A 16,841-nucleotide genomic window follows, 5' to 3' on the forward strand; every position below is an offset into this window, starting at 1 on the left:
CTCCTCACCAGGTGTGTCTGCGTGTACTGAGTGACCATGCATATAATTTGAATGCTGTTGAACCTCCTGTGGTTTCAGTGAGTCTGAGGCCCAGGGCGTGAAGGAACCTCAAAAGCGTATAGAAGAGGGCAAAGAGGAAGAGGGCAAAGAGGAAGAGGGCAAAGAGGAAGAGGGCAAAGAGGAAGAGGGCAAAGAGGAAGAGGGCAAAGAGGAAGATGGTAAAGAGGAAGATGGTAAAGAGGAAGAGGGCAAAGAGGAAGATGGTAAAGAGGAAGAGGGCAAAGAGGAAGAGGGCAAAGCGGAAGAGGGTAAAGAGGAAGAGGGTAAAGAGGAATAGGGATAAGAGGGAGATAAAAAATAAATCAAGAGATATGTGCCAATGAAGGATAACATAAGAGGATGAATGTGAATGACAACCGCGGAAAATGAAAGAACGGGGCCAGGCAAATCGGACCGACAGACCAAAATGGCAGACCAGAGTGGCAGATCGGAATGGCAGACCAGGGATGCCAGCCTTCCCCCCCCCCCTCGCAACAAACGAGGGATTAATACGACACAGCTGAAGAAGTTAATTGGCAAAGTTTCTGCTATGTATATATTTTGAGGCAGAAAGTTAACAAGATTTTAAAGAATTCGGAAGGATCTCTCTCTCTGTCTAAATTGTCCCAAACTAAAAAAATAAAAGTAAACAAAAACTACAAACAAATCATTCTGACCAAAACTAGAAATAAATTTAACCTAAACAAAAAAATATATCAACGAAAACTGAAAATTATTAAGAAATCTTGGTAAAAATATAAAATAAATAAAATAAATAAATCCGATAATGCCTCTCACAAAACCATAAATACTTGGTCTCTCTCGTGCGTTATTTTACTTCACATTAAAAAATATTATACCAGACACAAACCCGAGAATGTTTAAGAGAATTTAGGAAAGTAATGACCATCCGTTTTACAGAGAATAAAATACACAAGTCCCCCCAACCATCATACCCTGTCAGCCTACACCACATCCCCTGTCAGACTACCCCCCCTCCCCTCCAACTCTACCCTCTCCAACCTACTCCCCTTCCCGTTCTATGCTACCCTACCCTTCCCCAGCCAACCTACCCCTTCCTCATACCCTACCACACAACCCCCTCCCCATACCCTGCCACCCTACCCCCTCCTCATACCCCTGTCACCCAAACCCATCCTATCCCTTGCCAACCTACCCCTTCCCCTGCCTACCCCTTCCCCTGCCTACCCCCCTCTCCCCTTCCCTACCCCCTTCCCTGCCACCCTACCCCTTCTCGTCCCCTGCCAGTATAATATATGTTGAGAAAATGATAGCGATGTCCGTAAAGTATTAGAGCATTTTTCTTAAATGTTTATGATAATGCAAGCTGGAGTGGGAGGTGGGGGGGTTGAGCTTGGGGAGGGAAGAAAGATGGAGGAAGAGTGGGGTAGGGGATAGCAAGGAGTGGTGGGAGGGACAGGAGGATAAAGAAAGGTGCACGGAGGGGAAGAGCAAAATGAGAGATGGACACGTAGGAGGATATGAATAATGGGGAGGAGAGAGAGAGAGAGAGTAAACGACAAGTCTATATTCAAGACCACTGAACTAAACACCACCACCACCAACACCAACCACACCATCACTGCCTACCGCAACTCGACCACCATAACACCACCACCACGACCACCACGACAGCCGGCACGACAAACAAACTGACCATCACTCGACAACAACTTCAACAACGACACCCAGCTCAAGTCCTGAAGCCCCTAAATGTTTCCAGAGCCACAAATTGGACGACAAAATCTCCACACGCGTTCAACCTGGACTGCCGAGCGAGATATGAAAAATAAACAAACGCGAACAAAAAAAAAAAGGGAGATAACGAAGCAAAAACACTGAAGCGACTCACAAGTGAAACTGCAGTGGAATCTGTGTGGTTTTTCTTCCTCTCTCCACTCTGATCCACTCCAAAATGTTTTCTTAAATAACTGACTGGAACCAGAAACTCGTAAGGATTTTAACCGTGGTTGACAAAAAGGACTTTTGTATAGAGGAAGTGAAGGAAGAGAAGGACGGGGAAGGAGGGAAATCCGAAGGAGAGGTAAGAATACGGTAGGATGAGAAAGGAAGGGAGAAGGAGTGAGGAAGCAAAGGAAAGATATGAAAGGGAGGGGGGTAAGGAGATGGTTAAGGAAGGAGGGAAGAGATAAGTTAAGAAGAGAGAGGTGGAGAAGGAAAAGTATGAGGGTGGGAAGAGTAGTATAAGGAGGAGGAAGAATAGAAGAGGTAGATGAGAAAAATCAGGCAAGAGGAGGAAGTGGAGAGGGAGAAGACGGCATAAATGGAGAGTGGAAAGGGAGGAGGGAGGGAAGGAGAGAACGAAGAGGAAGAATTGGCTAAGGGTAGAGACAGAGAGGGCATAGGAGGCGGGCAAAAAGTGGGTATAGAAAGTGGGTCAGGGGATGGAATAGGTGGGCAAGAAGTAGAGTATAGGGGGTGGGCAAGGCGATCGGTATAGGTGGGCAAGGGGATGGAATAGGTGGGCAAGGGGATGGAATAGGTGGGCAAGGAAAAAGTATAGGAGGTGGGCAAGGCGACGGTATAGTAAGAAGTCGGCAAGAAAATTCCCGATAGAAAGTGGGCAAGAGAAAGAGTATAGAAGTTGGGGCAAATTGAAGGTAACAGAAGGTGGACAAGAAGGGCAAGAGTTGGTACACAGAAAAATACCCTATAATAATTCCCATCATTATCAATACATTACCACGAGGAACCTCAACTCTGATTATCCCAACTGACTTTTTTTTTGTTAAACACACACACACACACACACACACACACACACACACACGTTAGTAATATACTCTCAATGTTCATCAGCTTGGTTAAGACTCAACAACTATGGCGGGTGATGATGTAGCTTGGAGCTGACAATATAACAAGCTGACATACGAATACAAGCTGACATACACGAGGGGAGAGATAAGGCCTGCCATGACAAGTATTTATTCCGTTGTCATAAAAGCTTGACACCTTAATCTTATCTTTGCAAAAAATAAGACTTAATAAAGCTTAATAAAATTATAAATAATAACAAAATATTTCACTTCTACGCAAATAACGAAGAAAAACAAAAAATATAATATATAATAGTTTCCTCAAAGTATTATATATTTTTACAAAGACTAATACAATATAGATATGACATTACAAAGTTACTCGTTACATATACAAAAATAAATAAATAAATAAATACTAACTTTAAATACACGGAAAAAATATTAAGTGAATCACAACAAAATATTAATTAATTCCAACCCAAAAAATTTAAATGGTTCTAAATGAGTACACGACCATGACAGTTTTAATTATGCTCGCGGTGCCGGACTTAAGCATAATTGAGCTCATTATGCTGTAGTAAAGAGAGAAGGGAAAGAAATTTATGTAAGCGTTAAGTCTTCTGTGTCTCTCGTGTGTGTGTGCGTGCGTGTGTGTGTGTGTGTGTACGCCGGCTCGTTCTGAATGCAGGTTAGTGTGAAACAAACCCCGGGAGCTAAAGCAAAAACAATAAAAAAAAAAACATTTTATTTTCCATCTCACGCAACAAACTCATCTAAAGTTTATATTTCAACAGCCAACACAGACTTCCTGGGGAGATATAAAAAAAACTGCACGACTGAATATAGTGTTCAGTAAAGGGAGAGTTTTACCCCCTGAAGAAAATATTCCAGATCCGGTGTGGGTTTTTTTTCCCTAAGAGGAGTGAGTATTGATGGTGGACTTGGTGGTAGTAGTGTAAGATAAATTAATACCAGGTATTTTTATGTAACTGGTGTCTAGTTTTTTCCCGTAACTTCGTGAGATATAAAGGAAACTGTACCGCAAGCGCACCGTGTACCTCTGGCCTGCTGTGTTCTGGAGTAATAAGACTCATCTAAGAAGGTAAGGAGGGGGAGGAAATTGTACTTGATGCAGAGTTTTAAGTCTTCTTTACGATACTGTGTGTGTGTGTGTGTGTGTGTGTGTGTGTGTGTGTGTGTGTGTGTGTGTGTGTGTGTGTGTGTCACTACAAAAGCAAGCAGAGACTTCCTAAAACAAAACAAAAATGAAAGCAAAAACACGACTGAATTTTTTTGTACCCAGTGGCGAATCTGTCACAGCGGAAAAATATATACCAGATTATTTTTTTTCTTTCTGAGATCTGAGGATGTGTTCTTGTCCCTAATGAAGATGTGTTTCTGACCCTAATGAAGATGTGTTCCTGTCCCAAATGAAGATGTGTTCCTGACCCTAATGAAGATGTGTTCCTGACCCTAATGAAGATAGTATATATAAAATATTAAAGGAATTGTATATATTATTATGTCACCTCAATGCTATTTCTCAAACTCCCTTAAGGTACAAGGCTGCTCTGTACCGATGATGGATAGATGGATACTTGTTTTTGTGGATGGGTGGATGGATAACTGTTTATATGGATGGATAACTGTTGATATAGATGGGTGGATGGATACCTGTTGATATAGATGGGTGGATGGATACCTGTTGATATTGGATGGGTGGATGGATACCTATTGATATTGGATGGATGGATGGATACCTGTTGATATTGGATGGGTGGATGGATAACTGTTAATATAGATGGATAATGGATAAATTCATATGGACACGTAGATGTACAGTTGATATTTATATAAACAGAGATGAATGTCTACAGCGTGTCTCAAAAAAAATATATACACAATACCTAACAAACTATCCATGCAAATCAAATGAAACCTTTACTGTATTACACCAATAACACAGTACTGTACCATTAACCCTCACTTGTTAATGATCCAGGTGACCCAAAAGTTGAGGATAATGTTGGAGTCATGATACTAACATTCACGCCGCCATCACTACAGTAGGTAAAAAAAAAAATATGTGGAAGTGTGTATACATATTTTTTTTTTTTATGGGACACCCTGTAAATGTGTATCAATTAAGATTAGCATTGAAGAACAGGTATAGTTATCAAGTACTGTACCATCTTTACGCTTCCAAGAAAATCCCCAACAGAGCTGTTTACCACTTCACTATCACACACACACACACACACACACACACACACACACACACACACACACACACACACACACACACACACGTAATAAAAAAACAAACACTGCAGACAAGACAATAAATCCAAGTCTCTTTTGTAATAATCTATGAAATAAAATCCCAAAGATAAAATCGCTATAGGAAAGAAAGAAAAAATAAAAAAGAAAGAGAGAAAAGAAAGAAAGAATCCCACCTGAAGCATAAATGAAAGAAGTGAAAGAGGAAGTAATAAGTGAGGAATTTTTTGTTTTATCTTCCTTCAAGTTCCGAGGCCATAATGTTTTCTGAAATAACTGACCGGAACCAGAAACGCCAAGAGACTTTAGCTGAGGTTGACAAAAACAACTTCTATAAACAGGAAGAGGTGGAGAGAAAGACGGAAGGAAGACAGGGTGAAAGAGGAGGGAGGAAGAGGAGAAGTGGGAGGAAGAGGAGAAGAAGAAGTGGGAGGAAGAGTAGGTGAGAGGAGGAGGAGGAGTAGGTTACAGAGGATGAGGAAAAGAAGAAGTGGGAAGAAGAGGAAGACAGGTGGAAGGGGGGATAGGAGAGGGAGGAGGAGGAGATGGTAAGATAGGAGGGAGGGGGGGAGAAGTAAGAGAGGACGAGGATGTGAGAGAAGAGAGGAAGGAGAGATGAGAGAAGAGAGGAAGGAGAGGTTAGAGAAGAGAGGAAGGAGAAGAGAGGAAGGAGAGGTTAGAGAAGAGAGGAAGGAGAGGTGAGAGAAGAGGAGACGAGTAAGGATGAAAAAAGGATGAGGAGACAGAGGGGTGAGTAAGGCACAATAGGAGAGGAAGAATTAAGGAAGGAGGGGGGTAATGAAAGAAGGGAGAGGTGAGAGGGAGAAGAGAGGGAGGGAGAGGAGAGGAGAGGGAGGAAGAGAGGTGAGGGAAAAAGGTGGAAGTGAGGGAAAAAAGGGGGAGGTGAGGGAAAAAATGAGTGGTGAGAGAAGAAGCAGACAAAGAAGAAGAAGACGAAACATTGGAGGAAAGGAAGAATGAAGAGGGAAGGAACAGATACGGGAGGACATAAGAGAGACCTGTAATAACGAAGGGAGGAAGGTGGGAAGAAAAGTAGGAAAGGGGAAAAAACTCTCAGGGGAGGCGAGACATTTTTCCTCCTCCTCTCCAGTATGACCGACCGATTTTTCACCTTTTTTCCCTTGATTATTTTTAGCTCACTGACAAACGATCAGCTGGTGTGTGTGTGTGTGTGTGTGTGTGTGTGTGTGTGTGTGAGAGAGAGAGAGAGAGAAAACACGTCTTTAGAGGCCTATTAAGAACTTCATTAACATGTTGTCAGTCAGGACCGCCAAGATGGTTACCAGGCCTTCCTACAACTACGGCCCTATCCATACAATCCCATCCCCCCTACCATACACACACACACACACATATTCCCCCCACCTACACACACGCCCCCTCCCCCCACACACATCCCCTCCCTCCCCACACTTTTTCTTTGAACACCTCAGTCGTAAACGGAGACAAGGCCTTCACTTGTGGGCAGAGCTCCTTCGTGACTCCCCCACCAAGAAGCCGGAGTGTCTCATGGGGCCTACCCTAGTCTCCCTATCTCTCACCCGTATCTCTTGGGTGGTCTAACAGAACGTCTAATGTCTTATCTGAGTCTCTTTTTGTTCCTCTATCTCTCTCTGGCCATCTCTCTTCAGTAGTGTCTCGCTGTTGACATCTGTCTGTCGCTCACTAAAAAAAAAAACAATCTAGTGTCTCTTAATTTTAATAGAAAAGTGTGATATTTATCTATTAATTGTTACTATTTACCAATTTTTGCACACACACACAGACACACACACACACACACACACACACACACACACACACACACACACACACACACACACACACACACACACACACACACACACACACACACACACACACACACACACACACACACACACACACACACACACACACACACACACACACACACACACACACACACACACACACACACACACACACATATATTTCAAGGCAAGTTAAAAGCTTCCATTTAGAGTCAATAACAAAAATAAGACTTACATTGTCAATTTGCAAATTACATAATGTCACTTTCACAATGGAACTGGTAATGTAATTCTCTGTAATTACATTGGTGTTCAAAACTCGGGCTCACTACATCAACATTTTTCAGGATCAAACCTTCGCATGATATAACTAACACATGAGGCTCAACTAACACATGAGGCTCAACTAACACATGAGGCTCGACATAACTGACACATGAGACTCAACTAACACATGAGGCTCAACTAACACATGAGACTCGACATAACTGATACATGAGGCTCAACTAACACATAAGGCTCAACTTACACATGAGACTCGACATAACTGATACATGAGGCTCAACTAACACATGAGACTCGACATAACTGATACATGAGGCTCAACTAACACATGAGGCTCAACTTACACATGAGACTCGACATAACTGATACATGAGGCTCAACTAACTCATGAGACTCGACATAACTGATACATGAGGCTCAACTAACACATGAGACTCAACTAACACATGAGGCTCAACTAACACATGAGACTCGACATAACTAACACATGAAGCTCAACTAACACATGAGGCTCAACGAACACATGAGACTCAACTAACACATGAGGCTCGACATAACTAACACATGAAGCTCAACTAACACATAAGACTCAACCAACACATGAGGCTCAGACATAATCTGACACATGAGACCTAGCTAACACATGAGGCTCAACTAACACATGAGACTCGACATAACTGATACATGAGGCTCAACTAACACATGAGGCTCAACTTACACATGAGACTCGACATAACTGATACATGAGGCTCAACTAACACATGAGACTCGACATAACTGATACATGAGGCTCAACTAACACATGAGACTCAACTAACACATGAGGCTCAACTAACACATGAGACTCGACATAACTAACACATGAAGCTCAACTAACACATGAGGCTCAACGAACACATGAGACTCAACTAACACATGAGGCTCGACATAACTAACACATGAAGCTCAACTAACACATAAGACTCGACATAACTGAGACGTAGAATATAGGAAGGGCGTATGCATGTTTCCTGCCCATTGTTTCTTTAAGGAGATTACACTATGCTGAAGGTGTATTCATTTACAGTACACGTGGGATTACAGCAGTGAGTTATTGTCTTGAGTATAAGTGCTTCATTTAAGGGCCTCTCTACACGGCGACGGAAAAGTACCCATGCACCTAGAACAGCTACGAGAATACCTTGTTCTAGCCATAACAGTGTAGGTGTAACTAGGAACAACTATTGTTAATTACTGTATGTACACACTCACTTTTCCATCACCCTGTACTTCAACTGCCTGGGTGATGTATCTACTGTAGTGAGTTATTGTAGTAAGTTTAGGTGATTGAAATGTCAGATTTACATTGTATTTAATGACACACACACACACACACACACACACACACAGGTTGGTTTATCCTAACATAATGAATTATACGTCTGTTTACCCCACCCAGTGTCCGTCTCTCTCTCTCTCTCTCTCTCTCTCTCTCTCTCTCTCTATCTTTAATTAACTACTGTGTATAGATTGTGTTTTTTTCCAGGCTTAGTGAGTCATTTACTCAGTGAGAACAACTGTGAGGTGACCAAATATTTTTCTGATGTGGTGAGGAGCGCCTGTACAGTATTTAGTGTGTGTGTGTGTGTGTGTGTGTGTGTGTGTGTGTGTGTGTGAGAGGAAGATTGTGAGAAAATGATTAGTAGAAACTCAGTATATCATGAGGTGTAACTTGGTTTGGTTTGGTTTAGGTTAGGTTAGGTTAGGTTAGGTTTAGGTTTAGGTTAGGTTAGGTTAGGTTAGGTTCGGTTCGGTTAGGTTAGGTTAGGTTAGGTTAGGTGAAATAAGCTGGGGTACCTAATCTTCACATGGTTCGACATGACTAATCAATCGAGTCTGCATGAATAAAGTAAATAATGAAAAAGTGATAGAAAATGAAACAGCGTCTCTGAAGGGGCCAAGGGGAAGAGGAGCCAAAGGGGAAGAGGAGCCAAGGGGAAGAGGAACCAAGGGGGGAGTCCCAAGGGGAAGAGGAGCCAAGGGGAAGAGGAGCCAAGGGGAAGAGGAACCAAGGGGGAGTCCCAAGGGGAAGAGGAGCCAAGGGGAAGAGGAGCCAAGGGGAAGAGGAACCAAGGGGGGAGTCCCAAGGGGAAGAGGAGCCAAGGGGAAGAGGAGCCAAGAGGAGAGTCCCAAGAGGCCGTGAGAGAAACAGAACAAGCCTGGGAGGGCGTGTTTAAACAGGGCGTCCTAGAGTCTTCCCTGTCACGGCCAACTCCCTCAAGGATACCACAAGCCGGGAGGATACCACAAGCCGGGAGGATACCACAAGCCGGGAGGATACCACAAGCCGGGAGGATACCACAAACCAGACGGGTAATAGGTACAGTGTATAGAGGAAAAAATAAGTAGGCAAGAATTTACTACCATAATATGAAACACTCGTGACGTACGTACGTGTACGTGTGTGTGTGTGTGTGTGTGTGTGTGTGTGTGTGTGTGTGTGTGTGTGTGTGTGTGTGTGTGTGTGTGTGTACGTAACATTTTAAACTGGTAAATAACACATCTACTCCAATCGCTGACAAGTCAATCGAGGTGGCTTATCTAACTTCACCCTTACATCCGTTACGTAATACTGTCAATTATGCGAAATGAAATTGAATTCAGGATAAAATGTTGAATGAAAAGTCAGGACCCGACAACGACTTGGAACCTTTGTAGTGTTTCACAGGGAAGAAGTAAATGACTCTCTCTCTCTCTCTCTCTCTCTCTCTCTCTCTCTTCAAAAGAATCAGCACTGAACGGAAAAATGTTAAAGGTTAGAAAATGGGATCACCAGAAGATTAGTCGCCCCAACTTGCTCTACCGATAGATTAAACACCCGAACGCTAACCTAACCTAACCTAATCTAACCAAACTAAACCATCCCCAGGTAGCGTTAGGGAGTAATTAATCATCAGGTGAAATAAGCTTGTGTGTTGACTAATCTTCAAGTGATCTAAAAAATAAATAAATAAATAAATAAATAAAAATAATAATAATAATAATAATGGACAACACCATGGCAGATGTGAACGAATATTTACTGCATTAAAGTCGAGGCCCAGATAAGGATTTACAACCAGAAACGAGATCCAACGAAAAAAAAAATACATAAATATATAAACGATACAATAATTAGTTCCAAAAACGAGCAACAGAGGGCAGAGCAATAGAAGGATGACAATACAACTCAACAGCGTGAGGAAAAGATGTCGGCTACGTATTTATGTTACAGAGTTGAAGCAGATAGATTGAGATGAGGGGGCGTTGCTGACGGTATCATGATGCCACGATCATTAATTTTAAGGGGTGAATTTAGGGTATCAGAGTTCCTTGAGGGGTCATTTTAAGGGTTCAGAGTTGTTTAAGGGGTAATTTTAAGGGTTCAGAGTTGTTTAAGGGGTAATTTTAAGGGTTCAGAGTTGTTTAAGAGGGTCATTTTAAGAGTTCAGAGTTCTTTAAGGGTTCATTTTAGGAGTTCAGAGCAGTTTAAGGTTTCAGTTCCTTAAGGGGTCATTTTAAGGGTTCAGAGTTCTTTAAGGGTTCATTTGAAGTGGTTAAAAAAATTTTGAAAGTCATTTTTGGGGTTGGTACTCCTTTAAAGGTCATTTTAAGGGATCAAAGTTCTTCAAGTGGTCATTTTAAGGTTCACAGTTCTTAAAGGGATAATTTTCATGGGTTCAAAGGTCTTTAAAGTTCATTCAAAGGGTTCAAAATAACAAATAACGCCTGCCCATACATACATAATAGCTTAAAAAAAAAACTTCATCTACCACTTTTGAACCACTAAACTGAACATCGAGAACAAAGTGAACGATGAACAACACAACCAATCCACTTATCTTTGAGCCCCTAAATTGAACCTTTAAAACACGAGCAAAATGAACCGTGTATAATACCTCTCTAAAAGACTAACTTATGAACCTACATCGTGGCCGTGACATCTGACCTTTGGACTCCAATTAGCGACCTTTCCGGGGGTCACACACACACACACACACACACACACACGACGAAGTTTTTAGGGATTTTACTTGTTGCAGCGTGAGGGGGAGGGGGGAGAGAGAAGTAAGGGGGGACGGGTGGAAGTGGTGGGGGGTGAAAGAGGGAAGTGGTGGGGAAGCAGTAGAGATGTGGGGAGAGGAGGTGGGGAGAGGTGGTGTGGGGAGAGGTGGGGAAGAGGTAGGGGAGAAGAAGTGGGGAAGGAGGTGGGGGGAGGAAGGTGGGGAGAGGTGGTGTGGGGAGAGAAGATGGACTGTACAGGTATACGAAACATTCACTCATCTGTCCCTTCCCCCAAAACCTCAGGTAATCGGAACGGACAGACGGACGGATAGCGGACGGACGGACGAATATAGGACGGATGAACGAATAAAGAACGAACGGAAAGACTAAAGTTTGCACACATCACACTGTAGATTTCGTAGGCTGAGAATTGAAATTGAAGGTTGTAGGATTGTGGAAAGTAGAATGGTAGAGAGTAGGATGGTAGAAAGTACATTGTAGGAAGTAGGATGGTAGGAAGTAGGATGGTAGAAAGTACATTGTAGGAGGTAGGATGGTAGGAAGAAGGATGGTAGAAAGTACATTGTAGGAAGTAGAATGGTAGAGAGTAGGATGGTAGGAAGTAGGATGGTAGAAAGTAGGATTGTGGAAAGTAGAATGGTAGAGAGTAGGATGGTAGAAAGTACATTGTAGGAAGTAGGATGGTAGAAAGTAGGATTATGGAAAGTAAGCTTGTGGAAAGTAGGATGGTAGGAAGTAGATTGAAGAAAAATTGTAGAAATGATGACTTTATTTCCAGTACTTTAAAGGCCAAGATTGTTGTAGTAATTAAATACACCCTAACAACAACAAAAACAACAAAACAAAAACAATTATATAAAAACAAAAAATGATAAATAACAAAAATACAGCAAAAATATCACAAAAAACAACAACAAAAAATATCGCAAAGCAACAACAAAAAATCAACAAAACAACAACAAATAACAAAGTATCATCTGGCCGAAATTTTTAACACAATTTAGTTACGTCATCGAAACATTTTTTTTTCAGGTAATGATTTATTCCCGAAACACACACACACACACACACACACACACACACACACACACACACACAGGGGAACCATTACCTTAAAGTAGTGCAGGTCATCCAGTGTTATATTCCCTCCCGTTATGTACTTCACCCATTACTCGTCCAGTTTTAATGTTGTAATCAAATGGCTGGTAGCTCATATACTTCCAATCAAGCAACAGTTTTTTTAGGCCTGGTTGTCGTGTAATAACTCCCCTCACTCCCCCCCCCACACCTGGTATCCTTCACTCTATTACGCGCCAGAAATTCCTGTATCTAATATAGTAAAAGTTTCACGTTCCTAAGTCGTTAATTCATGCATACCTTTACCTGATGACCCCCTTTAAATACTCCTTTACCTGGTCCCTCTCACGTTCCCTGGTCCCTCTCACGTTCTTAAGTCGTTAATTAATGCATACCTTTACCTGACGACCCTCTTTAATTATTCCTTTACCTGGTCCCTATCACGTTCTTAAGTCGTTCATTAATGCCAACCTTTACCTGGTCCCTCTCACGTTCTTAAGTCGTTAATTAATGTATACGTTTACCTGTCCGTGTGCACCTCATGCCACGATCCCAAGGTGCTTAAATGCGTACCTAATTTCACAGTACCGGCTTCCCTGCCTCCTCTAGTACTAAAGGCTGTCCCAAATGGGTAGTCAGACCTATGGGGAACCACTTTTCAAGGGTTCAGTGGATGGATGTTAGTTTACTCACCCACGCCCTCTTCACAAGACAAGGTAAAAACGCTAAAGCTTTCTATAACCTTTAAGATCCTATCAAAATTACCTTTAAAAATAACCTACACGCCAAATATCATTCCATCTCTCTATTGACAAATATTCGTCTCCACCTGATTTCTTTTCAATATATCAAGTCTTTTCCAGATAAAATACACACACGCCAAAATTGAGAGCAAACACACGACTTCACCCCCTCATTCGTCATCACTCATTCATACAGGTGTGACAGGTGTGATCTGCTATGATGTTACCTTCTCACAACAAGGCCACACCGACAACGACCTGGTGTGTCCCTGATGCACACAACTAAGCGACCTAACCACCTCCAGCAGCACAGTACCGTAATAAGTTAACCTTAACGTACACTTTTAAACAATTTCTAGATACTCGTAACATAAACCAATAATTATATGCAGGTTTCAACATACTCGTAACATAAACCAATAATTATATGCAGGTTTCAACATACTCGTAACATTAACTCACAATATTAAACAACTCCCAATTTATATTAACAAACTTTTAAAAAAATACTATACAAATATAAGTAAATACATCTCATACTCTAATGTTCAGGTGCCAATGAAAACTACCTACTGTAAGTTTGGCGGCAATTTAGGGGCAGCGCGGATTTAACACACTGTGCACCTAGACCCTCGATATATAAAGAGGGTAGTGTGTCCGCCGTTACTTTCGACTAGATTCACTTCCCCAAATTAAGTCAGATACCCATTTACACCTGGGTTGACTTGGGGTTCTCTAAAGGTGAATATCAACCCTATGCAGTTTTAAATATATATGCATAAAACATATCATAAATAATGTATTTCCAGGTACCAATAACATATATATATTCGCTTTGTTTCTAATATAAAACATATGTCAAATCAGCTTTGTATTTTAACTTGCATTAATATAACGGTAAATAAAATATTCACCAATTCTCCCCCGTTCATGCTTCAGTTAATCACGTATAAAATATTACTGTAATAAGTAGAGTCGAGTTTGTAATTTTAAATTCAGTTAAAACTAACACCAAAATTCCCCTCCCTCCCTCAGGATATTCCTGTCTCAGTTTCCATTAATATTTCGCTAATGAAAAATTACGTATTCTCACTGTTGATTCTTGTGATATTCATGGAAAAATATTTGGCTGTAATAACAAGTGACAGGTTTGGTAATTTCTGGTTCAGCTCATGCATGAAATATGAAATAGTTTTATATTAATGAAAAAAAAAAATCCTGACGGCCCCTCGACTATGTATGATAAAATGTGAAACGAGAGACCCGACACTACACGAAAATTGATATTTGATCACCTTACATCACGTCGCTGTTCCATCATCATAAAACGATCCACTCCGCAGTACAAAGAACGACCCACGTTTGTGTTTGGAAAAAGTTAATGATTAACTCTCTGCTCTGTATATGAATAAAAGATATGCATATTTATACTACGTCAAAGGTATACATTTTCCCCGGTTCGTCCAAACACTGGCGACACGGCTCCCAATACCCGATCATAGAACGAGTAAAAACTGCAGTTCTTAACAGCCTTACTATCTCGTTTATACAACCAATAAACAATTATCTAACTTCATATAAAACTTCAATACAATGTAAAAACATCACTGATTAAACAAAACAAAAATGACACGCACAAATAAACTCCCAAAAGCTACTCTTGATAGGACAATAACACAACCGAACAAACACAAAAATCTTCAGAACCAAGGCAGAAATTCCATATACATCTTCACTACGCTAATAAACATAAACTCCAAATTGCCAACAAAAACACCAATTTATTACACAAACAAATAAACAGCCCCACAAAGCCTACTGACATAATATATAACAACAGGAAATATGTAAACAAACCAGCCTTCATGACCCGAGCTAAGAATTCCAGCCAGGCGTAAGACAAGGTGAACCTCATGTATTTCTGATGTATATTGCTATTTCACTAATGACTATGCAGATGATATACAGGAAATTATACCCGTTGGCACCTCACGGAGATTTCTACCACCCCCCAAGCAGTGTTGTGTGGTGGTGTGGTTGGGTAAGTGTGGTGTGGTTTGTTGGTATGGTGTGGTGTGGTTGGGTAGGTGTGGTGTGGTTTGTTGGCATGGTGTGGTGTGGTTGGGTAGGTGTGTCTGTGTGTGTGTGAGCCAGGCCAGCGAGCATCCGGAAGTTAAAATGCTCCACCAATTACATGTCGTGGGTTAGTACAGTAACCCCTGCTCGTTAGTAACTAGTTTTCGTTTTCAATTACCGCAGAAAATAGCGTGTGGTTATATATGTCCTGGTAAATAACAACATAAACCAGGATGTGTATTTTTACGTATATATACAAGATACACTATACACAAATACATAATACAGTATACACAAAATAATACCCGATATATGAAAAAATACACACACACACACACAAAATAACAGCGGATATACACAGGAGGTAAAGTCTGGCAGTAGCAGCAGGCGAGCAAACAATTTCGGCTATTTGCTTGGTCGCTGGGAATGGAAAGTCAGGCAGTGTTCATTTAATATCGTGTGAGTGAATGTCGGGGGAGGGAGGAGGGGGAGGGGGGTGAGAGTAGCATCTGAACCCCCCCCCCTCCACCCACCCTCCCACCCCACGCCCCAACATTAAGAGAAGCACGGTCCCAGTAACTCAACACATCTGCTGGTGGGTGGGTGGGTGTGTGGGTGTGGGTGTGGGTGGGTGGGTGTGTGTGGGTGTACTCGTCTTATATTCATACACCTGATTTTCTCCACTCACATCGACTAAGTTTCCACCACACGCACCACACAGATTCACCTTTCCAATATCCTCCTAACCTAACCTAACCTAACCATGAACTAAACACCAACTTAAGTCCATAATCACGTTTTATCTTTACTATATGATTCCACTTCCAAATTTAATCTAAAAATACGTTATGTTTACACCACTGTATCGTTGACGTGTGATTGGCAAGTATTAGTTGGGCCTCTGATGGATAACCTGTTTGTTTATCTATTATTGACATTCGATTGGTAGGCCCGGACATCTACTCAATACATGCTGTAGAAAATAATCCGGGGTTGTTATTGGCTGGACGAACCGTGGTAAATCAGGATCTCAGTGTTGTACATTAGGTGCACAATAAATTAGCAGCTCCAGGGCGAAAATTACAATAAAGACTCGGAAATGTACTGTACGTCGACACCCCAGAGTACAACCTTGTGTGCATGACAGTGCTGAGGCAAAGCTATGGACAATGTCGTTGTATACAACTGCTACAAAAACGTGAAATTAAAAGTATTTAATTTTACGCCACGTACTGTACACAAACTGAGAGGGCTGTCTGGTGCACTGAACAATAGTCCACGGAAAATTCTACATTATAAATACTCGCGTGTGTTAACCGAGTGTCCTTAAGTGTTATTTTCACCCTTACGGTATATTTAAAAGAACACTGTACATACTTATAATAATCCGGTACTTGATTAAAAAAATAAAAACTCTCACACTTTTTATAAGTGAATAAAACTTTAACTACACTCATAACCCGATTACTTTGGTCATCAAAAAAAAATACATTAAAATGAAAAAAATCCCGTGTTTGTTGACAGCAGCCGAGTACAACAAACTATTAATAACCCAAAACCTTAGTACTTTTACAACTTTAAATCGGAGTAAAAATATCCAGGTCATTTGAAAAACATTTTGCAGGTAGATTCACATTAAATTGGTCGACCTTCTCCCCGCCCCCCCTGGTCAACCAATAATTAGGTTATGTCCGGCTAGTCTT

This window comes from Homarus americanus, unplaced genomic scaffold (assembly GCF_018991925.1).
Source record: "Homarus americanus isolate GMGI-L3 unplaced genomic scaffold, GMGI_Hamer_2.0 scaffold37448, whole genome shotgun sequence".
NCBI lineage: Eukaryota > Metazoa > Arthropoda > Malacostraca > Decapoda > Nephropidae > Homarus > Homarus americanus.